A 22,724-nucleotide genomic window follows, 5' to 3' on the forward strand; every position below is an offset into this window, starting at 1 on the left:
GGTGACTTTCAAGTGGAGTGGCATATGGCAAGTGATCTGAAAACCCTTAAGTGCATGTATAACATAAGTAAAGGAGGCAACTCAAAGTCTCCTTGTCTTTACTGTAAAAAATCAGCTCAGGTTTTCAGATCACCTGCCATATGTCTTTATGGATTATGTCAAGAAGAGTTTCAAGGATTAATTATGGATTATGGAAGCAAGTCCATAATGCGATCAAAGATCATGAGGCAGATGGGGAAGCACGAAACGTGAAAGCAGAGGTGTGGAGGTCTCTTGATCAACTATTCATGTTCTGTGACAATTGTAAGATTCCTCCCCCAACCCCCTTTTTGATGTCTAGTATCTTCCCCCGTAATCAATCCCTCTTCAGAAATATAAAGACCTTGTTTCTAACTGTTTTAACCTAGAGAGAGAAAATATTCTAGAGAGAGAATATTCAGATTATGAATATTTTTGGATAGAAAAATAACTCATCTTATTAAAATAAGTTCCCCTGAAACAGAAATTCAAAAAGAAATTTCCAATGTGCAATTGGAATTAATTGGAAATAGGTATAAAGAACCTTAGTCTAAGGGCCTAGATTTTCAGAAATCTTTAGACTATGGTCCAATTAAGGTTTCTATGGGCCAATAGCATCAATCCATGTGTAGGGAGGAGATAAATCCAAATTGTAAAAGAAGATACCCAAAAATGAGTAAATGCTCACATAAGATGAAGAGTTGAAAATGTACAAGGTTTATTAGTAAATAAACTCATATGTAAGGAAGGGGAGTTCTTTAAAGGAGGTGCATATTTCACATAAGATGAAGAGTTGAAAATGTACAAGGTTTATTAGTAAATAAACACATATGTAAGGAAGGGGAGTTCTTTAAAGAAGGTGCATATTTCACATAAGATGAAGAGTTGAAAATGTACAAGGCTTATTAGTAAAAAAAACTATGACACATGTGTAAGGAAGAGGAGTTCTTTAAAGGAGGTGCATATTTCACATAAGATGAAGAGTTGAAAATGTACAAGGTTTATTAGTAAAAAAACTATGAGCAATACAATTTTGACACATATGTAAGGAAGGGGAATTCTTTAAAGGAGGTGCATATTTCACATGCTTGAATGAGTTTTAAACTCATAAAAATTGAGATATTTCATCTCTCCTCTCTCCTCATTCAAGTCTAGTTCCAGAAAGTTAGCTTAACTGACCTAAAAATGGTCAAAAAGTGACCAAACTGACTTAGAAAATTCTAGAATCAGTTTGTTTGGTTAGGAGCTCAAATTTTCCTATAAATAGAAGCCTCCCCTTGTTGAAAAAAATATAGTCTCTTATGCTTTGTTACTCTACTCCACCTAAGCCAAAAACATAGTCTCTTATGCTTTGTTACTCTACTCCACCTAAGCCAAAAACATAGTCTCTTATGCTTTGTTACTCTACTCCACCTAAGCCAAAATATATAGTCTCTTATGCTTTATTACTCTACTCCACCTAAGCCAAAATATAGAGTGTCTTAGGCATTGTCACTCTACTCTACCTAAGCCAAGAACTATGAATTCTTTAATAATTCACTAGTTTTTGATACTTCTCTCTTTCTTCAATCCCCATTGGTGGCTCCATCAACATACTAAACCAATTGATTGGTTGGGGGCCTCTACCGTGAATAAAGAATCAAGCAAATTATAAGGTAAGTATATCGAATTTTGATCTTTTCTATAATTTCTCAATGATTCTCTCTTCTCAACCCCTCTCAAGCTTGAGAAGTTTAATTGGTATGGTTTTTTTTTTAAAATGCTATTGAAGTTAATTGGTGAATAGTAGTGAAGAGTTACATAATTTAATAAATGCTATAGAAGTTAATTTCCACTTATATTTAAATTCTAATAGTTTTTATAATTTCTCTCTCTCACTCAAGAAATGGTCATACTCATGACCCATTCTCAATCCAAATGAAGCTTTTCATAAAGCTTTTCCTTAATCCAAGATTAAGCTATGCTTGAGGCCAAATTAATGGCTTTTTGCTATACTTTTAGTTTATGCACATTGATGATTCAATCCATTATGGATTGATGACCCAATTAGAGACCATTCTAATTGTTTTCTTAATGATCCAATTAGAGACCATTATGGATTGATGACCCAATTAGAGACCATTCTAATTGTTTTCTTAATGATCCAATTAGAGACCATTATGGATTGATGATCCAATCAGAGACCATTCTAATTATTTCTTTAATAATGAGCTTATCCCTTAGAAAAAAATTGAGATTTATCAGTCATAGTAGCGGAGCTATGGCAAAATTTTTATAGAAATTACGCATAAAATAAATTCATTCAAAACATAAAAAGAGGACTTCCTACCATATTCTAGGAACTATCATCCTAGATTAATTAAAAGAATTTTATCATGCATGGAGATGTGGATGTTGCATGTAGATGTAGATGTATGGATGTGAGTGTGAATGTGGAGGTGGATGTATGCATGGGATGTGGATGTATGCATGTAGAAATAGATGTGTAGATGAGGATGTAAATGGAGATGTGGATGGATGCATGTAGATGTAGATGTATAGATGTAGATATGAATGGAGATGTGGATGTATACATGTAGATGTAGATGTTTAGATGTAGATGTGGATGTGGAGGTGGGTGGATGCATGTAGATGTAGATGTATAGGTGTAGGTGAGAATGGAGATGTGGATGTATACATGTAGATGTAGATGTATAGATGTAGATGTGGATGTGGAGGTGGGTGGATGCATGAAGATGTAGATGTATAGATGTAGATGAGAATGGAGATGTGGATGTATATATGTAGATGTGAATAGAGATGTGGATGTATACATGTAGATGTAGATGTATAGATGTAGATGGGAATGGAGATGTGGATGTATATATGTAGATGTAGATGTATAGATGTAGATGTGAATAGAGATGTGGATGTATACATGTAGATGTAGATGTATAGATGTAGATGGGAATGGAGATGTGGATGTATACATGTAGATGTAGATGTATAGATGTAGATGTGAATGGAGATGTGGATGTATGCATGTAGATGTAGATGTATAGATGTGGATGTGAATGTGGAGTGGATGTATGCATGTAGATGTAGATGTATGGAGGTGAATGTGAATGTGGATGTGGATGTATGCATAGGGATGTAGATGTATGCATGTAGATGTGAATGTACGCATATAGTTGTGGATGTATGGATGTGAATATACGATTGAGATGTGAGGGAATCTGAAGTGATGAGATGGAAATGATGTGATGGGATGAGTATACATATAAATGGAATATGGAATAAGTAATGTAGATTGATGAGGGATAATGTGGAAAAATGAAAGTTAAAATAGAAATTGTATTGTAAACTGTTTGTAAATGCTGTTTGTAAATGCTGTTTGTAAATGATTGTTTTATGTCAAGAATGCTGGGGGGAGCATTTTGACCGTCTTGTGATTAAAGTCGTGATGGTAAAGTTGCAACTGCTGATGGGGAGTCAATGAAGGACGTCTCGCGTAGCAAGGTCGGCCGAGGTCTTGACCAGCCTCGGTGCGATTAAAATGGTGAGCTTCCGGTACGGTGGATGAGGGGCCAAGGAAGCGGCCTATGCGTGAAGCGCTAGGTTACCTGCGAAGGATCCTAGAGGGTGCTGACCATACGGTGCTCGGGCTCTGGGTCGCCTAGGATACCCACGCGTGCGTCGAGGAAGATATTGGAACAGAGTTGGAGTTGTTTTCTGAAATCGAGCATGGATCTGGTTGATTGACCTTGCTGGTCTTCAATGGATGAGTCCATGGCTCCTTATATGGATCTGTTGGTTGATCTTGCTGATCTTCAACGAGAGTCCATCTTGTTAAGTGATTATATTGCCAAGTATTATGGGCTAGGAACTATCGAAACGGCTCCTGAGCGTTCTAGTTGCCAATGATGCCATAGATACTCTGATGAAGGAATGATGGAAAATTAAGAATCAATGGGATAAATTGGAAGATTGTGATCAGTGATACTATGGTTTTATTAAAGGATTGTTTTAAACTGGTTGAATCTGATTGAAAAAGGCAATTTCATATTGGGTGTGTGAGTGGTGTGACTAGTTTTATTTTGCATGAACCTCCGGCTAGGGGGCCTTGGAACTCTTTTCCCTGGTATCCGGGACAAAACCTAACCAAATTTTTAATTGGATCCCATCACTACAGTGGTTGGGCGGTTGGCTAACCCATGGGATCGGATGGGGTTAGGCTGGACTGATGGATCCGTAAATCGAGACTCAAACTTTTGTTTTTACGATAGAAAAAAAAAAAAAAATCCCGGACAGAAACTGTTCTATGGATAGGAATCAACGGCTGTGCCTCTTGAATGGGGAAAAAAGCGTTGATCCCAATGATCCAAGTGCAAGTTTCTTCCTTGAACTGACTAAGTATCTTATAGATGTAATCGGATCATCTCGATCAGAAATGATCTTGACTACGTTAGAGTAAAAAGTTATCCTGGTGGAATCGCCCGTGCTTTCCGGTAAAGGAAGTTTTTCCGGGTTCGGTTTTGGAACAACCGACGGATTAGTCCCTTATCCGGATATCCGTGGGCGAGGCCCCGAGTGTGGGACCCCTGTCCCGCGCGAGAAGCGCTACTTCCGCTGCCAGTACCCCGAATCCGTTGCTCGGTGGGAACAGGGATCTTACAGTTGGTATCAGAGCATTTGGTTAATAAAGATCAACTGAGAAGACAAATATATCAAAAATTTATCTAGAAACACAAAAAGATTATAATTGTGTGAGATAATTCATACAATTTGATATTCAAACTGGAATTCGTAATTTGGTAATTGGGTCTTCAGATGGAAGTACCGCAATTATATAGAATCCCTGACTTGCTTGAGGCTTAGACATGATAGTATTTACCTTATAATTCCAAGGGCCGTGACTACCCGTATATACCGAGAGTATACTGCAGCTCTTTACTGACAGTATATACGAGTAAATCTAAGACTTGAAATTATAAGCGTTAATGCTATCTAGATGATGATTTCGAATGTGATTGATATGATTTTTAATTCTGTTTGAGAATGAATGAATTGATTTGGATTCTGATTGAAAATGCTGATTGAAAAATGTTGATTTTTTAAAATTAGTTGAAATATAATGAAACCACAATGAGGGGGAATGGGACGAGTCCCTGTGATGATATTCATAACTAGAATGATGATAACGAATTCAGCAAATCACTATGAGATTAGTGGGTTGTGCTGTCAGATTGCTACTGTTAATACTTGACCGGTAGATCAAGTTAAAGGATGTCAAATTGAGAACTTGCTTGACTGAAATTTCCGTGTGGCGGAATGTTCCGAAGGAAACTTTTCGGTCTAATGGACCATTATCATGTTAAAGATATGAATGATATAATCTGAATGAATTGTTATTTAATGATGAGTTCTATATAAGGGATATTTATCCCAGTGTTCTGTGGGTTGACCAGAATATAAGCAACCCCAGAATAAAAATTGGATCTTAAGAATAAGAGCTGTCCTCTACCTTGCGAGATGAGGACATCTCGCACTTTTTAAGTGGGGTAGGATGTAAGATTCCTCCCCAGCCTTCGAGGTATATAGGAGTAAGAATCTCCCTTTCGGATCTTATAATTATTCCCTCTAAAATAAAAGAAAGTTTCTGTTTAAAAAAGGAATACCCTTTTCCTAAAATACTTCTCAGGAGTCACGCCTATTTTAAGGATTTAGAACAATGAGTTTAGAAGTGAGAATCGGTGTTTTGGATACCAAGGTTTTGGTTTTCATTCGAGTACGGCCCAAAAGAAGTTCTTTATCTCTTGGGAGTATAAGAAGTTATCCCCCAGATATTGTGATCCTTATATCTGAATTCAATGAAAGTAGGTGACTTAGCCTACAAGTTTCTTTTATCTCCTCATCTCAAAAATTCTTAATGCCTTCTATAGAAAAATGTGTCAAACACAAATCATGGAAAGACGGTAAAACTTCAGTGGTGGCAAGTTACCGTTGGCTTCTAGGTTACGCTAGCTCCTTCCTTTATATAAGTCGTAACCTTTAACTATCGCTCACAGTAATCTTACTCCCATCAATCTCCTTTCTTTCTTAATCTCCTTCATGGCGGCCTGGCAACATGAATTAGTTTTATCCCTGATGATTTCTCACCTTCAAGACGCGAGAGAGTCTGTGAAGAAAGACTTTATAGAACAGTATGAGCGCTCACTTTTTCCTCACCTAGGAACTTCTGTAGCGCAGACCAAATGGCGGACCTATCAAAACATAACTAGGGTAACACCCTGGGGTCAGCAACACTTCGTAACAATGTCCGCTTGGCCATGGTTATTGAAGCTTTGGGTTTGGGTCCCCGATACTACTGTGTCATGAGATCAAGGCATCTTGGGTTTTCTGAGCGGGTCTTCTTACTGGCATGTTTTCTTCCTCATGAGAAGATATGCCTTTACCCCGTTTTTGGCTTGCCTCTCAGAGGTCCTTTTGTTAGATCACCTCATACCACTGAGATAGGTGCGGCAATAACCAGCAGAATCATTCCCATAGATGAGTTACCCTATACTTGTGCAGCTTGCGAGGACTGCTTTTGTGACCATATGATGGACGGGCTTATGGAAGTGTAAAGAGTTCTTCTATCTTTACTGTATAAGTCCCGTGAATGAATAAAGTTTAAATCTTGTTCTTATTTTGAATCTTGCTCTCTTTAAGACTTTTCTTGGTGGTTAATCGTGATTAAAATTTTTCTCTAAGTCTCATATTCGTGCATCTTGCGAAATTATTCCAAGTTGCGAGATGAGGACATCTCGCGTTTTTTAAGTGGGGTAGAATGTAAGATTCCTCCCCCAACCCCCTTTTTGATGTCTAGTATCTTCCCCCGTAATCAATCCCTCTTCAGAAATATAAAGACCTTGTTTCTAACTGTTTTAACCTAGAGAGAGAAAATATTCTAGAGAGAGAATATTCAGATTATGAATATTTTTGGATAGAAAAATAACTCATCTTATTAAAATAAGTTCCCCTGAAACAGAAATTCAAAAAGAAATTTCCAATGTGCAATTGGAATTAATTGGAAATAGGTATAAAGAACCTTAGTCTAAGGGCCTAGATTTTCAGAAATCTTTAGACTATGGTCCAATTAAGGTTTCTATGGGCCAATAGCATCAATCCATGTGTAGGGAGGAGATAAATCCAAATTGTAAAAGAAGATACCCAAAAATGAGTAAATGCTCACATAAGATGAAGAGTTGAAAATGTACAAGGTTTATTAGTAAATAAACTCATATGTAAGGAAGGGGAGTTCTTTAAAGGAGGTGCATATTTCACATAAGATGAAGAGTTGAAAATGTACAAGGTTTATTAGTAAATAAACACATATGTAAGGAAGGGGAGTTCTTTAAAGGAGGTGCATATTTCACATAAGATGAAGAGTTGAAAATGTACAAGGCTTATTAGTAAAAAAAACTATGACACATGTGTAAGGAAGAGGAGTTCTTTAAAGGAGGTGCATATTTCACATAAGATGAAGAGTTGAAAATGTACAAGGTTTATTAGTAAAAAAACTATGAGCAATACAATTTTGACACATATGTAAGGAAGGGGAATTCTTTAAAGGAGGTGCATATTTCACATGCTTGAATGAGTTTTAAACTCATAAAAATTGAGATATTTCATCTCTCCTCTCTCCTCATTCAAGTCTAGTTCCAGAAAGTTAGCTTAACTGACCTAAAAATGGTCAAAAAGTGACCAAACTGACTTAGAAAATTCTAGAATCAGTTTGTTTGGTTAGGAGCTCAAATTTTCCTATAAATAGAAGCCTCCCCTTGTTGAAAAAAATATAGTCTCTTATGCTTTGTTACTCTACTCCACCTAAGCCAAAAACATAGTCTCTTATGCTTTGTTACTCTACTCCACCTAAGCCAAAAACATAGTCTCTTATGCTTTGTTACTCTACTCCACCTAAGCCAAAATATATAGTCTCTTATGCTTTATTACTCTACTCCACCTAAGCCAAAATATAGAGTGTCTTAGGCATTGTCACTCTACTCTACCTAAGCCAAGAACTATGAATTCTTTAATAATTCACTAGTTTTTGATACTTCTCTCTTTCTTCAATCCCCATTGGTGGCTCCATCAACATACTAAACCAATTGATTGGTTGGGGGCCTCTACCGTGAATAAAGAATCAAGCAAATTATAAGGTAAGTATATCGAATTTTGATCTTTTCTATAATTTCTCAATGATTCTCTCTTCTCAACCCCTCTCAAGCTTGAGAAGTTTAATTGGTATGGTTTTTTTTTTAAAATGCTATTGAAGTTAATTGGTGAATAGTAGTGAAGAGTTACATAATTTAATAAATGCTATAGAAGTTAATTTCCACTTATATTTAAATTCTAATAGTTTTTATAATTTCTCTCTCTCACTCAAGAAATGGTCATACTCATGACCCATTCTCAATCCAAATGAAGCTTTTCATAAAGCTTTTCCTTAATCCAAGATTAAGCTATGCTTGAGGCCAAATTAATGGCTTTTTGCTATACTTTTAGTTTATGCACATTGATGATTCAATCCATTATGGATTGATGACCCAATTAGAGACCATTCTAATTGTTTTCTTAATGATCCAATTAGAGACCATTATGGATTGATGACCCAATTAGAGACCATTCTAATTGTTTTCTTAATGATCCAATTAGAGACCATTATGGATTGATGATCCAATCAGAGACCATTCTAATTATTTCTTTAATAATGAGCTTATCCCTTAGAAAAAAATTGAGATTTATCAGTCATAGTAGCGGAGCTATGGCAAAATTTTTATAGAAATTACGCATAAAATAAATTCATTCAAAACATAAAAAGAGGACTTCCTACCATATTCTAGGAACTATCATCCTAGATTAATTAAAAGAATTTTATCATGCATGGAGATGTGGATGTTGCATGTAGATGTAGATGTATGGATGTGAGTGTGAATGTGGAGGTGGATGTATGCATGGGATGTGGATGTATGCATGTAGAAATAGATGTGTAGATGAGGATGTAAATGGAGATGTGGATGGATGCATGTAGATGTAGATGTATAGATGTAGATATGAATGGAGATGTGGATGTATACATGTAGATGTAGATGTTTAGATGTAGATGTGGATGTGGAGGTGGGTGGATGCATGTAGATGTAGATGTATAGGTGTAGGTGAGAATGGAGATGTGGATGTATACATGTAGATGTAGATGTATAGATGTAGATGTGGATGTGGAGGTGGGTGGATGCATGAAGATGTAGATGTATAGATGTAGATGAGAATGGAGATGTGGATGTATATATGTAGATGTGAATAGAGATGTGGATGTATACATGTAGATGTAGATGTATAGATGTAGATGGGAATGGAGATGTGGATGTATATATGTAGATGTAGATGTATAGATGTAGATGTGAATAGAGATGTGGATGTATACATGTAGATGTAGATGTATAGATGTAGATGGGAATGGAGATGTGGATGTATACATGTAGATGTAGATGTATAGATGTAGATGTGAATGGAGATGTGGATGTATGCATGTAGATGTAGATGTATAGATGTGGATGTGAATGTGGAGTGGATGTATGCATGTAGATGTAGATGTATGGAGGTGAATGTGAATGTGGATGTGGATGTATGCATAGGGATGTAGATGTATGCATGTAGATGTGAATGTACGCATATAGTTGTGGATGTATGGATGTGAATATACGATTGAGATGTGAGGGAATCTGAAGTGATGAGATGGAAATGATGTGATGGGATGAGTATACATATAAATGGAATATGGAATAAGTAATGTAGATTGATGAGGGATAATGTGGAAAAATGAAAGTTAAAATAGAAATTGTATTGTAAACTGTTTGTAAATGCTGTTTGTAAATGCTGTTTGTAAATGATTGTTTTATGTCAAGAATGCTGGGGGGAGCATTTTGACCGTCTTGTGATTAAAGTCGTGATGGTAAAGTTGCAACTGCTGACGGGGAGTCAATGAAGGACGTCTCGCGTAGCAAGGTCGGCCGAGGTCTTGACCAGCCTCGGTGCGATTAAAATGGTGAGCTTCCGGTACGGTGGATGAGGGGCCAAGGAAGCGGCCTATGCGTGAAGCGCTAGGTTACCTGCGAAGGATCCTAGAGGGTGCTGACCATACGGTGCTCGGGCTCTGGGTCGCCTAGGATACCCACGCGTGCGTCGAGGAAGATATTGGAACAGAGTTGGAGTTGTTTTCTGAAATCGAGCATGGATCTGGTTGATTGACCTTGCTGGTCTTCAATGGATGAGTCCATGGCTCCTTATATGGATCTGTTGGTTGATCTTGCTGATCTTCAACGAGAGTCCATCTTGTTAAGTGATTATATTGCCAAGTATTATGGGCTAGGAACTATCGAAACGGCTCCTGAGCGTTCTAGTTGCCAATGATGCCATAGATACTCTGATGAAGGAATGATGGAAAATTAAGAATCAATGGGATAAATTGGAAGATTGTGATCAGTGATACTATGGTTTTATTAAAGGATTGTTTTAAACTGGTTGAATCTGATTGAAAAAGGCAATTTCATATTGGGTGTGTGAGTGGTGTGACTAGTTTTATTTTGCATGAACCTCCGGCTAGGGGGCCTTGGAACTCTTTTCCCTGGTACCCGGGACAAAACCTAACCAAATTTTTAATTGGATCCCATCACTACAGTGGTTGGGCGGTTGGCTAACCCATGGGATCGGATGGGGTTAGGCTGGACTGATGGATCCGTAAATCGAGACTCAAACTTTTGTTTTTACGATAGAAAAAAAAAAAAAAAATCCCGGACAGAAACTGTTCTATGGATAGGAATCAACGGCTGTGCCTCTTGAATGGGGAAAAAAGCGTTGATCCCAATGATCCAAGTGCAAGTTTCTTCCTTGAACTGACTAAGTATCTTATAGATGTAATCGGATCATCTCGATCAGAAATGATCTTGACTACGTTAGAGTAAAAAGTTATCCTGGTGGAATCGCCCGTGCTTTCCGGTAAAGGAAGTTTTTCCGGGTTCGGTTTTGGAACAACCGACGGATTAGTCCCTTATCCGGATATCCGTGGGCGAGGCCCCGAGTGTGGGACCCCTGTCCCGCGCGAGAAGCGCTACTTCCGCTGCCAGTACCCCGAATCCGTTGCTCGGTGGGAACAGGGATCTTACAACAATGTGGCATGGAAGAAGAGTGATTGCCAAAACTTTGAAGAGGCAGTTAAACATTTCGGAAAGTCCATGAAAGACGCGTGGACAGCCTGCAGCATAACTCACTACATGGTAGGGTTCTCTCTTTCTTTTTTTTAAATGCTTGTTCCTCTTTTCTTTGTTCACTAACTATGCGTTGTTCTGTCTTTGTGAAAACAGCATATTATCCACAACCACCTTCCCTATTTTGTCAAAAAGTATGGATGCCCTGCAATTTGGTCCACCCAAGGCATGGAAAAATCACACTATATGGCACGTAATGCGTTTTTCAGACATACACAACACTACGGAGGGAGTCATAAGGCAAACAGTATGAAAGAAGTCTTCCAATGGTTTTACCGAGGCGGCATACTACAGAGGCTTCATGTTAAAAGAAAAGTTGCCAGCTCCAAAGTCAAGCTTGCTTTCATTCTAGCCTAGAAGCAAAGAAGAAGACAAATTTTAGATAATTCTAGCGCAGCAGGCAGACATATGCAATGGAGGAATTCAAAGATATTTGTAAATCATAAATGGACAAGTATACAATTATAGCAGTTTATAAACCTTGGTGTGTTTTGAGACCCAATCAATGCTTTGGTGTTATGTTTACATGTGATCTATCAATGGGTCAGCAAGCTCATGGTTCTATTGATGTTTGCTAATATGGCAATTGAGGGGTCCCCTTTAGGGGCAAGGGCCCTATTAGCAAGCATCAATAGATTCAATCAATACTACTTAATTTAGAGACTCACCTGTATTGATGATTTCCAATGTCCATTTAGTCTTTTGCTAAAGACATCATTAAAGATAAATAAATACTTACTGAAATGGAAACAAGTAATTCACAAGGGAGAGCAATAATTTGAAAAGCAATAGCATATTTATACAAATAATACCAGACATCAGAAACTTTATCGAATACATAGTGCTTCCCTTGCCACCATGATAGATGTCTTCTATATGGATATATTGTCCAATATAATCATCTATATTTTCATTCAAAAGGCCTCTTAACTTCCACACAGTTGCTGGGTTTGGTAGTAAAACACGTTTAATCCTTTGATCTTTTAAATTTGAGGATATCGCATTGAAAATAGAACTATATCCTTTCCGGCTAACTCCACTAACATCAAGAGCCTCTTGAATTGTATTGGCATCAACTTTATTATTGGATATAAAGTTCTCTACAACATTGCGTTTGATTGTTTTGAACTTTTTTCCCTCAATCAAACCTTTTGCAACACCAGTAGAAAGTCATCCTTTCATTTGCTTTACAGGAAGAAGATTGGGATCCATGTTTTCTTTTGCAAGCTCCAATAGTTTCCTACAGTAACAACACAATGATGGCTATATGATTGAATACCTCAGTTCTTGTGTGTTGTATGAATGGAAGAAATAGACATATTCATTTGAAAGCGCTTTTGATAATACAAAAGAAAAATATTCAAATTAACCTTGCTTTGTTGGTTTCTTCGCTTGCATCCACCAGTGCCAGCCTTCAAATTTGCAATGTTTTTTTATTTTCCTACTTCGATTTCTGTCTCCTAGTACTGTCCTCTTTCTTCTTGCTCTTGTCAACTCTTTCTTAGTCTTCGAATGCTCTTCTATTTCATTCTGCAACTGCTTTTCCAAGTTTACACGAATGGCTATCTCCTGTATTTTGGCCACCCTTTCTTGTACATACAATGTTTTATACGTTTCTGCCAAGGCAGACTGTGCCAAAATATAACCATGAAGTCCATTTTGTCCATCGCCCACCACGAACCTTAGTAGTGTAGTTGGATTGACAAACGGAGGTGTAGAGTCTTTCACTGGACATTTTGGATATATGCCACCATCGCACCATAAGTCAATGTGTTGCAAGCCTTCTCTTCTCATGTTTTCCCGTTGTGCTGAGCATTCAACAGTGCACCCTTTCGTTTCTGTGCTGGAGCATATTGTTCCTCTAAGTCAATATGAAGATGGTGGAATCGCTTCTTCTGAGATTGTTCTTCACTAGCGTGTCGGCCATTCCTTGAGCTTCTGAGATTGCATCTTTGCCAGTTAATCTCATATGCTTTTTGTAACTTGAATTGTTGAAGTGTGGCGGTATCTATCCAAATATTCAAAAAAACAAGCAATCACCAAGTTGAGTGATGGACTCTTTATGAGAGGCTTAAACACGTCGTCAAAAGAGATGCGGAATCTACGGGAAACAAAGAAATCTAAGAATGTATTTAATGCAATATCTTGTTAGTTATGTAAAATATTATCTTATTCTTTTTTAAAGTGACAGATGTGCAGTCCTTACTGACAGTATTGAACCACGTTTCCGTATTTTACTATTTTTCATGTCTTTTGGGAGACAAATAAATGAGAAAATAGCGAATTTCTTACAGGGCCCCAAAATGAGCTCCCTTTTTTCCTAATGTTTCAATAGTTCCTAGCTCAAAGTACCTGGAAATATATTCACTTATAAAAATTCCAAATGGACTCTCCGTTAAAGATCAGTAGCAAGATCAACCAACAGATCCATATAAAAGAGCCATGGACTCATCCGTTTGAGGACCAGCAAGGTCAATCAACGAGATCCATGCCCGAGTTTAGAAAACAACTCTAAGTCCTTGTTTCATTATCTTCCTCGATGCACGCGTGGGTATCTTCGGCGACCCAAAGCCCAAGCACCGTATGGTTAGCACCCTCTAGGTTCCTTCATAGGTCACGTAGCGCTTCACTCATAGGCTGCTTCCTTAGTCCCTCATCCACCATACCGGAAGCTCACCATTTAAATCAAACCAAGGCTGGTCAGGACCTCGGCCAACCTTGCTACACGAGATATCCTCCGTTGACTCTCCGTCAATAGCTATTGCAACTTTATCATTCTGGTCTCCGCGACCTCATTCACAAGATGGTCAAAATGCTTCCCCAACATTCTTGACATAAATACATTTTCTAACGAATTCTCATCTTTTCACATCGTTCCACATCATTTCCCGTTATTCCACATTCTTCTAAATCAATTCACTTTACTTAATCCACATCCAATCATATGTATTCTCATCGTCCTTCATCCATTCTCATCCAATCACATCATATTCTGTCTCATCACATCTATCCACATTTATCCTTATCACATCATATTCTGTCTCATCACATCTATCCACATTTATCCTTATCACATCTGTCCACATTTATCCTCACATCTCATCACATTACATTCATTCGCATCTCATCCATTCATATCTACCCCAACACAGAGGCTTGGGATGCTTACAGACAGACTGTGTGGGCCCATGTGCAGAGGAGGGTCACAGATCGTATGCGCATAGTTCTGGGTGAGCCTCTTTCAGAGGTTGAGCTTGCTGAGGCTTTGAGGATCCTTCTGCACCATAGTTGCCCTTGGGAGGACGGATTGATGCCTGCCTTTTTTATGCGCTATTGGGACCTTTTGGGGCCAGGCCTCTGCAGGGGCTTTCAGTATGTTTTGGACACTGCGGTGATGCCACAGAGCTTTTCAGGGGGCTTGATCTTTCTTATCCCCAAGGGGAAGGGAGTGTCAGATGATATTTGGCATTGGAGACCTATTACGATCCTCAATACTGTCTAAATGCCTTGAGTTTGAGGATCCAGCCCTTCCTTGGGGAGTTGATTCATGCTACCCAGATCGGATTCGTCAAGGAGCGCATTATCATTAGGAACTCAATGGAGTCTTCTTGGGCCCTTTAATTTGCCATGAGGTTATGGAAACGTTTAACTTTTTGACAAATAGGAGCCCGCCATGTAAGCAAAAACCATTGGTTTGTAAGAGAGGTGTAAGAGTGGTCAAAGGGTGCACTTTTTCCCCCAAAAAGGGGGGGGGGGGGGGGCAATTTTACAATTTTCGGACCTCCATAACTTCCACATACAAGCTCCGATCTGAGCGGAGATTACAGATCCGTGATCTACGCATCAAGAGCTTTCCATAGATATGTTACATGATATGGTTTTATCCGCTAGATTTTAAATTCCATTTTCCCTCCCAAATTCAAATTCGAATAAAGTAGCCGTTTTGAAGCTTCAAATTAGAAAACGTTTCTTCTTAAGAGAAAAGGTTTGACTTCCTTAAACTGCCAAATAAAAGGGCCCAAGAAGACTCCATTGAGTTCCTAATGTCCTTGACAACATTTTCACCTTCTAGGAGGCGATGGCCCGAGCTAGATTTCTCGGTGAGGACCTAGTCATGATGCTTCTCGATTTTGAGAAGGCATACGATAGAGTCGATTGGGGTTTCTTAGAGGGCACTATGCTTTGCCTGGGCTTTGAGCCAGTTTGGATTCGAGGAGTGGCGGCTCTATATTCCACAGCTCGTAGCTAGGTGCTGATGGTAGGAGGACGGGGGCCGAGTTTTGAGTTGACCAGATCAGTCCGTCGGGGGTGTCCTCTTGCCCCGTTTCTTTTTCTCTTCTTTGTTGAGGCTATGAGCATGTATCTGATGGCAGAGGAGGTTGGTTTGAGAGGACTCTAGCTCCCAGTCCGGGGTAAGGACCTGCTCGATGGCAGAGGAGGTTGGTTTGAGAGGACTCTAGCTCCCACAGTCCGAGGTAAGGACCTACTTGATGTTGAGTTTGCTAATGACACGGGTTTGTTTTTGCATGGCTAGGAGGCGAATCTTCAGAGGGCAGAGTAGTCGCTTCAGGTTCTTAGTGCAGCTTCGGGAGCATTGATCAATTGGCACAAGACAGTCGCCTTTTGGCTCAGTAGCGCTCCCACTCCGGCATGGAGCCCAGACCCGGGTTTTAGATGGATTCCTCCTGGCACAGTAGTGCGGTATTTGGGATGCCAGATTGGACTAGATTTGTCACCTGAGAGCAGCAAATCACCTCGCTTCTTCTAAGCATTCAGAAGAAGCTTTTGTATTGGAGTACAGCTCGGCTATCCTTGCCTGGGAGGGTGGTGGCAATTTGACATGAAAGATCTTGGTGAGTTGAGATACTTCCTTGGAATTGAAGTGGTGAAAGATCATGCAGGTACTTGGTTAGTACAGCGCCAATATGCATTGGATATGTTGGCAAAGTATGGCATGACAGGGTGTAAGCCTATGAGTACACCATTGGAGCAAAATGTGAGGTTGCGCGCTGATTATGGCGAGGAATTGAATGATCCTTCTATGTACAGGAAGATGGTTGGTAGTCTCATATACATGACTATCACACGCCCGGATTTGAGTTATGCTATGGGGCTAGTTAGCCAGTTTATGCAGAGCCCCAGGAAACCACATTTGGATGCAGTGAGACGCATCATGAGATATGTGAAGACCACAGCACATTATGGTCTATTTTATGAGAGTGGTAAAAGCTTGGACATACATGGCTACACAGATGCGGATTGGGCAGGTAGCGCATATGACAAGAGGTCTACTAGTGGATATGCTTTTACACTTGGAAGTGCTGTGGTGAGTTGGAGTAGCAAGAAGCAACCTACAATTGCTTTATCCAGTACAGAGGCTGAGTACAGAGGTGCAGCCATTGCTACTTGTGAGGCAGTTTGGTTAAAGAGTCTCTTGGCAGATTTATGTGAGCCTCTTGATGGCAAAGTTGTCATTCATTGTGACAACATGAGCAGTATACAGTTGGCAAAGAATCCAGTGTTTCATGCGAGGACCAAACACATAGAGGTCCATTTTCACTTTGTCAGAGAAAAGGTGCTGGATGGTACAGTTGATCTTCAGTATGTGAAGACTGATGAGCAGGTGGCTGATATCTTTACGAAGCCACTTAGCAGGGAGAAGTTTGAGTACTTCCGGACTATGTTGGGAGTACATGGGATGAGCTTGAGGGGGAGTGTTGAGAGTCTTGATATCCCAAGCTCATCTACATTTTCATCGGCAGTACATCATGAGCTTGAGAGGGGCTGTTGAGATTCAAGCTCGATGTCAGTGTGAGCGAGCTATGCTATGTGCTGGCAGATTAGGTAGGAACATGTGTGAGACATAAATGACCGCGTGTCCAGCTGGTCATAGTGTGTGGACATTAGCTAGGGTTAGTAGAGTGTGGACACAACTTATTGTGTGTTGTGTGGATTATGTGGATTAGTGCATTATGCTTTGTGTGAGAGTGGATATGGCTTCCCTCTATGGTTAGGGTTTGAAATATACATTAGGGTTTGCTCCTGTGTGTGTGTCTCCTCTCCCTCTACCGTTCTTTCAACAGCCACCACCAGTTCTACCGCCCCACAACCACCACAAGCTAAGATCAATCAAGTAGTGATTGAAGAGCCATCAGAAGATGTTGAGCTAGTGTAGGAATTAGAACTTAGTGGGGAATATTATGAGGACATAGGTGAGATCAGGCCAGAATACTATTATGTGCTGTATAGAATAATATGCCAATACTTGTGTTTCAAACCGCAGTATAGTGGAAGGGCAAGGAAATAAACTCAAATCTGAGAAGAGGACCTTTACAATGCTATGGATGTGGTGGGCCACATCGAGTAGCCAAGTGTCCAAACAAGAATATGAATCATACACACACCAACCACAACAAGTGGCAACCATGCCCAATGACATGCCAGTGCTCACCTCCACTAAATGTGGAATTGATCATTTGACCAAAGATTGTCCCTACCGAGCAAGTGGTTTCTGCTTCTACCGCTAATCAGACCACCATCTGTACCATTAGTGTGCAATCTAGGAAGATCACACCGCTCAATTTCCTAACACGAGCTCAAGCTCAATTGGGAGACAAGGGAAGGAACTGGGCAGATGCAACTATTTCCAGATCTGGCCGAGAAGAGTGAAGAAATTAGGAAAGGGGGACACATGGGTTACAATCCAAGATGGATTCGAAGAAGATACAATTGATACTGGATCCACACAATTAAAGGAATAAGGGGGTCAAGGTATCAATCTTGGAGGATTAGATCTGGGAAGGCAAGGAGAACAACTAGCAACTCCAAAGGAGGTCGGTGAATATCCCAATGCCGACGAAGTAATAAGGAAGCTAGAAGATGCCAAGGCCTTAGTCGAAGAGTACCAACAATTTCTTGAAACTAAGCCAAGGGCCAGTCAAGTAAGGGATACCATCTATCCACGACATGAACTACCTTAGAATAGGGTCTTGAACATGACAACCCCGATTCCGGAGGGGACAGAAGAGGACTCCCAAACAAACACAATGTCTAGAATGTTTGAGGAAATGAGTTGGGGGGATCCATCCATTCCTCCCCCATGGAAGAATACGAGAAACCGACATGGGAAGAACCCTCTATATCCAAGAAACCCAGGGATAGAGGAAGCCTCGCGACCGTACTATCCACAGATGCCCTTGGGGAAATTGTTACGCAATTCACCCACCTTATGGACAGATGTAAAAGAATGGATCAAGGGAGGTCTAAGGCCAGCTAGTAATATTGATGAGACTCTACCACCCTTGGCAGAAAGACCCTTGAAGCATACCAAGGAAACGCGAGTCATTAAGATACCATAGTTAACAAACCAGGACGCTACTATGAAAGTGATGACACGAATGCTACCATCCTGATTCATCATAATGGATACCAGGCATTCACTATCCTAGATGGTGGAGCAGGTGTCGGTAGCATCATTACCAAATGTTGCTAGGAAAATGTGAGATCCCTCTGCCCCCTCCGCGCACCGGACTCCCGGTAGAGCTGACAGCGGAAGCAGTCCCCTCATGCGTGGGGTAGGGTTTCTCACTCGGGGCCTCGCCCACGAATGTCCGGGCACGAGACTAGGTTGGTGGTCACTCCGAAAACCGAAACCGAGAAAATTTCCCATACCCGAAAAGCGGGGACGATTCCACCATTTTGAATTTTCTTAACAAATTTTTCTAACGAGATCAATTCTAAACTATCCTTCACCTGAATAAACCAGATAGAAGGAAACTATCACTGATATAGTTTGATCATCTGAGTAAATTCAACGCTTTTTTCCTAATCAAGATCAGGCACAGCCGTTCATCCACTCAATTGAGAAATTTATCAGGGAATTAACTAGCTACTCGAATCATCCTAGCGTAATCCTAAGATTTTTCAGTTTGATTATTAAAACTCCACTGATTCCAGCCTAACCCCATCTGGCCCATGGGTTAGCCACCACCCTACCACTAGAATTGGTGGAACCAAACAAGTTCTCACCCACCCATAATTGAAATGCCTTTCTTAACTTTAGCTTTAGAAAACACACTCCTCTTTAAAACTTTAATATAAAAATAATCCATTGACAAAACAGATTTCATAACTCAAAATTTCCATTCAGTCCTTTGTTTCACAAAAACAATACCACTCTGGACTCTCCATTGGGACCAACTGGTCTCAGCAACGAGATCCAGTAACAGATTACAATAATCATTTCGTCAACATACATATATATATCTTCCTCGACATATGTATGGGTGTCCTAAGCACCACAAGCCCGTGCATCGCCTGGTCAGAACCCTCCAGGATCCTCCTTAGGTGTCCTGGTACTTCACTCAGGGACCGCTTCGTCGGCCCTCGCCCATAGTACCGGAAGCACACCATTTTTCACCATACCCAGGCTGGGCAGGTTTTTGCCGTGTGAGCTGTCCCTCAAACACTCCCCACCAGTGTTGCAACCAAACTTCCCTTAGATAAATATATATGCCAAATGCTCCCTCCAGCATTCTGGCATAAGACAGTCCTTTAAGAAAACAAGGCTTCTATGCAAGTTTTCAGTTTTGATTTTGTTTGAAAACCATGAATAATCTTAAATCCGTATCCCAATACTTCTAGATCCAGGTCTGAATTCCAAACAGAATTCCTCGAATTCTGTTAACTTGATCCTCAGATCAAAATCAAAAGTCTTAACTTAGTTTCAGATTTGGTGGGGGATTTGAGTACATTTTTCCTGAACACTGGGCACATCATCATTGACAAAAATTGATGAAGGAATTAGGTCTTGGTCAATAGCCTGAATCAGAGTTTGGGTCTGGAAAGGCTCTTCCTAAACTATCTTTCTCGAAAGGTACTATTTCAATTTCTCTTTTTCTAAATTTTGTTCGACGAATATTTACTTACAAATTTCTAAAACATGAATTTCTTATGAGGAATAAAATAATCATTTATCTCAATCTCCGACTTCGATAGTTTAATTGAACTTTCTTATTACCATCTTAGTGGATATGAAACGGTAGCATTTCTTCTCACATATTATCTACTTATTCATTTTTTCAATTTTTGTGGAAATTAAATAGAGGATTTAGAGAACCCTTATTTAAATATAATCATTCTATATGCATCTTTTTATGCATAAAATCTAATGAACTGATGAAAGTCACACTTTATCATCATAAAAATCACTTATGATGAAAATCACTCTTTTAATATGAAAGAATTTCTTTTATGCATCCATTTATGCATAAAAATCATTTATACTGAAAATCACACTTTTAACATAAAAAAATATCTTTTATGCATATGTTTATGCATAAAATCATTTATGATGAAAGTCACACTTTTAATATAAAAAAATATCTTTTATGCATATGTTTATGCATAAAATCATTTATGATGAAAATCACACTTTTAACATTAAAAAAATATCTTTTATGCACATGTTTATGCATAAAATCATTTATGATGAAAATCACACTTTTAACATTAAAAAATATCTTTTATGCCTATGTTTATGCATAAAATCATTTATGATGAAAATCATACTTTTAACATAAAAAAATGTCTTTTATGCACATGTTTATGCATAAAATCATTTATGATGAAAGTCACACTTTTAATATAAAAAAATATCTTTTATGCATAAAAATCAATAATGATAAAAGTAACACTTTTATAATTATGCATAAAATCATTTATGATGAAAATCACACTTTTAATATAAAAAATATCTTTTATGCATAAAATCATTTATGATGAAAATCATACTTTTAATATAAAAATATATCTTTTATGCATAAAAATAATTTATGATGAAAATCACACTTTTAATATAAAAAATTATCTTTTATGTATATGTTTATGCATAAAAATCATTTGATAAAAGTAACCCTTTTATAATAAAAATTATTCTTTTATGCAAAGAAATCAATAATGATAAAAGTAACACTTTTATAATAAAAAATATTCTTTTATGCATAAAAATCAATATGATGACAGTAACTCTTTTGTAATAAAAAAATTATTCTTTTATGCATACTTTTATGCAAAGAATCAATAATGATACAAGTAACACTTTTATAATAAAAAAATTATCAATAAGTATCTTTCATAGAATTTAATTCTATTGAAAATCATTCTTTTATAAAAATTAATCAATATGCATCTTTTTATGTATGAATGAAAATGACACTTTTAGAATACTCTAACGATGGGGATTACTCTTTTTGATTAATAAAAGATAAAATTTATTTCATATTTTTTCAAAACATTTTGCCATAACCTCCTTTGTATGGCTGACCATTTTTTAATTTTTAACTTACTAAAATTAATTAGAAGTTTACCAAGAGTATTTAAATCATTATAATGTAAACAATCAAAGAGAAACGTTATGAAAAACTTGATTTTATTCATTAATCATTCATCTAGGATAAGAATGGTTTGATTTACTAAAGAAGAGAGGGGAATGCCTTTTTTCAATGAGGCATAACATCATTTGCAATTTAGAGAAGACAAAAATCATAAAAAACCGTAAAATGAATGGAAAAGAGAAGAATCTCCAACTTACTAAGGAATTTGAGAGCTTTTCTTTGGCTTGATGGTTTGAGGGTTCTACTCTTGTTTGGAAACAAGAGTGGCCACCAGTCTTTTGAAAGAGGGAAGGTAAAAAACTAATGAATTATGAGTAAAATTCACTGTTTTTGGCACTTGGGAGAGACAGGGTAACAGTGCAAAACACCATTGAGTTTCAACAAAGGGAAAGGCTTCTATTTATAGGAAAAAGTGAGCTTCTAACCAAGCCAACTGATTCTAGAATTTTTCAGAGATCAGTTTGGTCAAATTTTGACCATTTTTGGGTCACTTTTGCTCACTTTTTGGATCTAGTTGAAACAGGAGAGAGGAGAGATAAAAATATCTCATTATTTGGGAGTTTAAAACTCATTCAAGCATGTGAAATAGGATCCTCATTCATGAGGGGAATTCCCCCATACTGAGGTCTCAAAAATGCATCATTTCACCTAAATCTCTCTCTTTTTTAACTATTAACCTTGTTCTTAGTCAACTCTTTATCTTATGTGAGTATTTACTCATTTTTGGGAGATTTTTCTTTTATTCTTCTATTTATCTCCTCTCTACATTTGGATGAATCTTATTGGTCCATAGGAACCTTAATTTAAAATTTCAAAAATCTTGACCCTCAAGATAATGTCTCTTGAACAGATTATACTTAATTTCTAATGCACCTTTTGAAAATCTTTTTGAGCTTCTGTTTCAAGGAAACTTATTTTAATAAGATGAGATATTTTTCTATCCAAAAATATTTAAAAATTGAATTACCACTCTCTAGAAGATTTTCTCTCTCTAGTCCAAAACTGGTAGAAATAAGATCTTTTATATTTC

This window comes from Cibotium barometz, chromosome 14, assembly GCF_041138505.1.
Source record: "Cibotium barometz isolate CiBa-2024 chromosome 14, ASM4113850v1, whole genome shotgun sequence".
NCBI classification, from domain to species: Eukaryota; Viridiplantae; Streptophyta; class Polypodiopsida; order Cyatheales; family Cibotiaceae; genus Cibotium; species Cibotium barometz.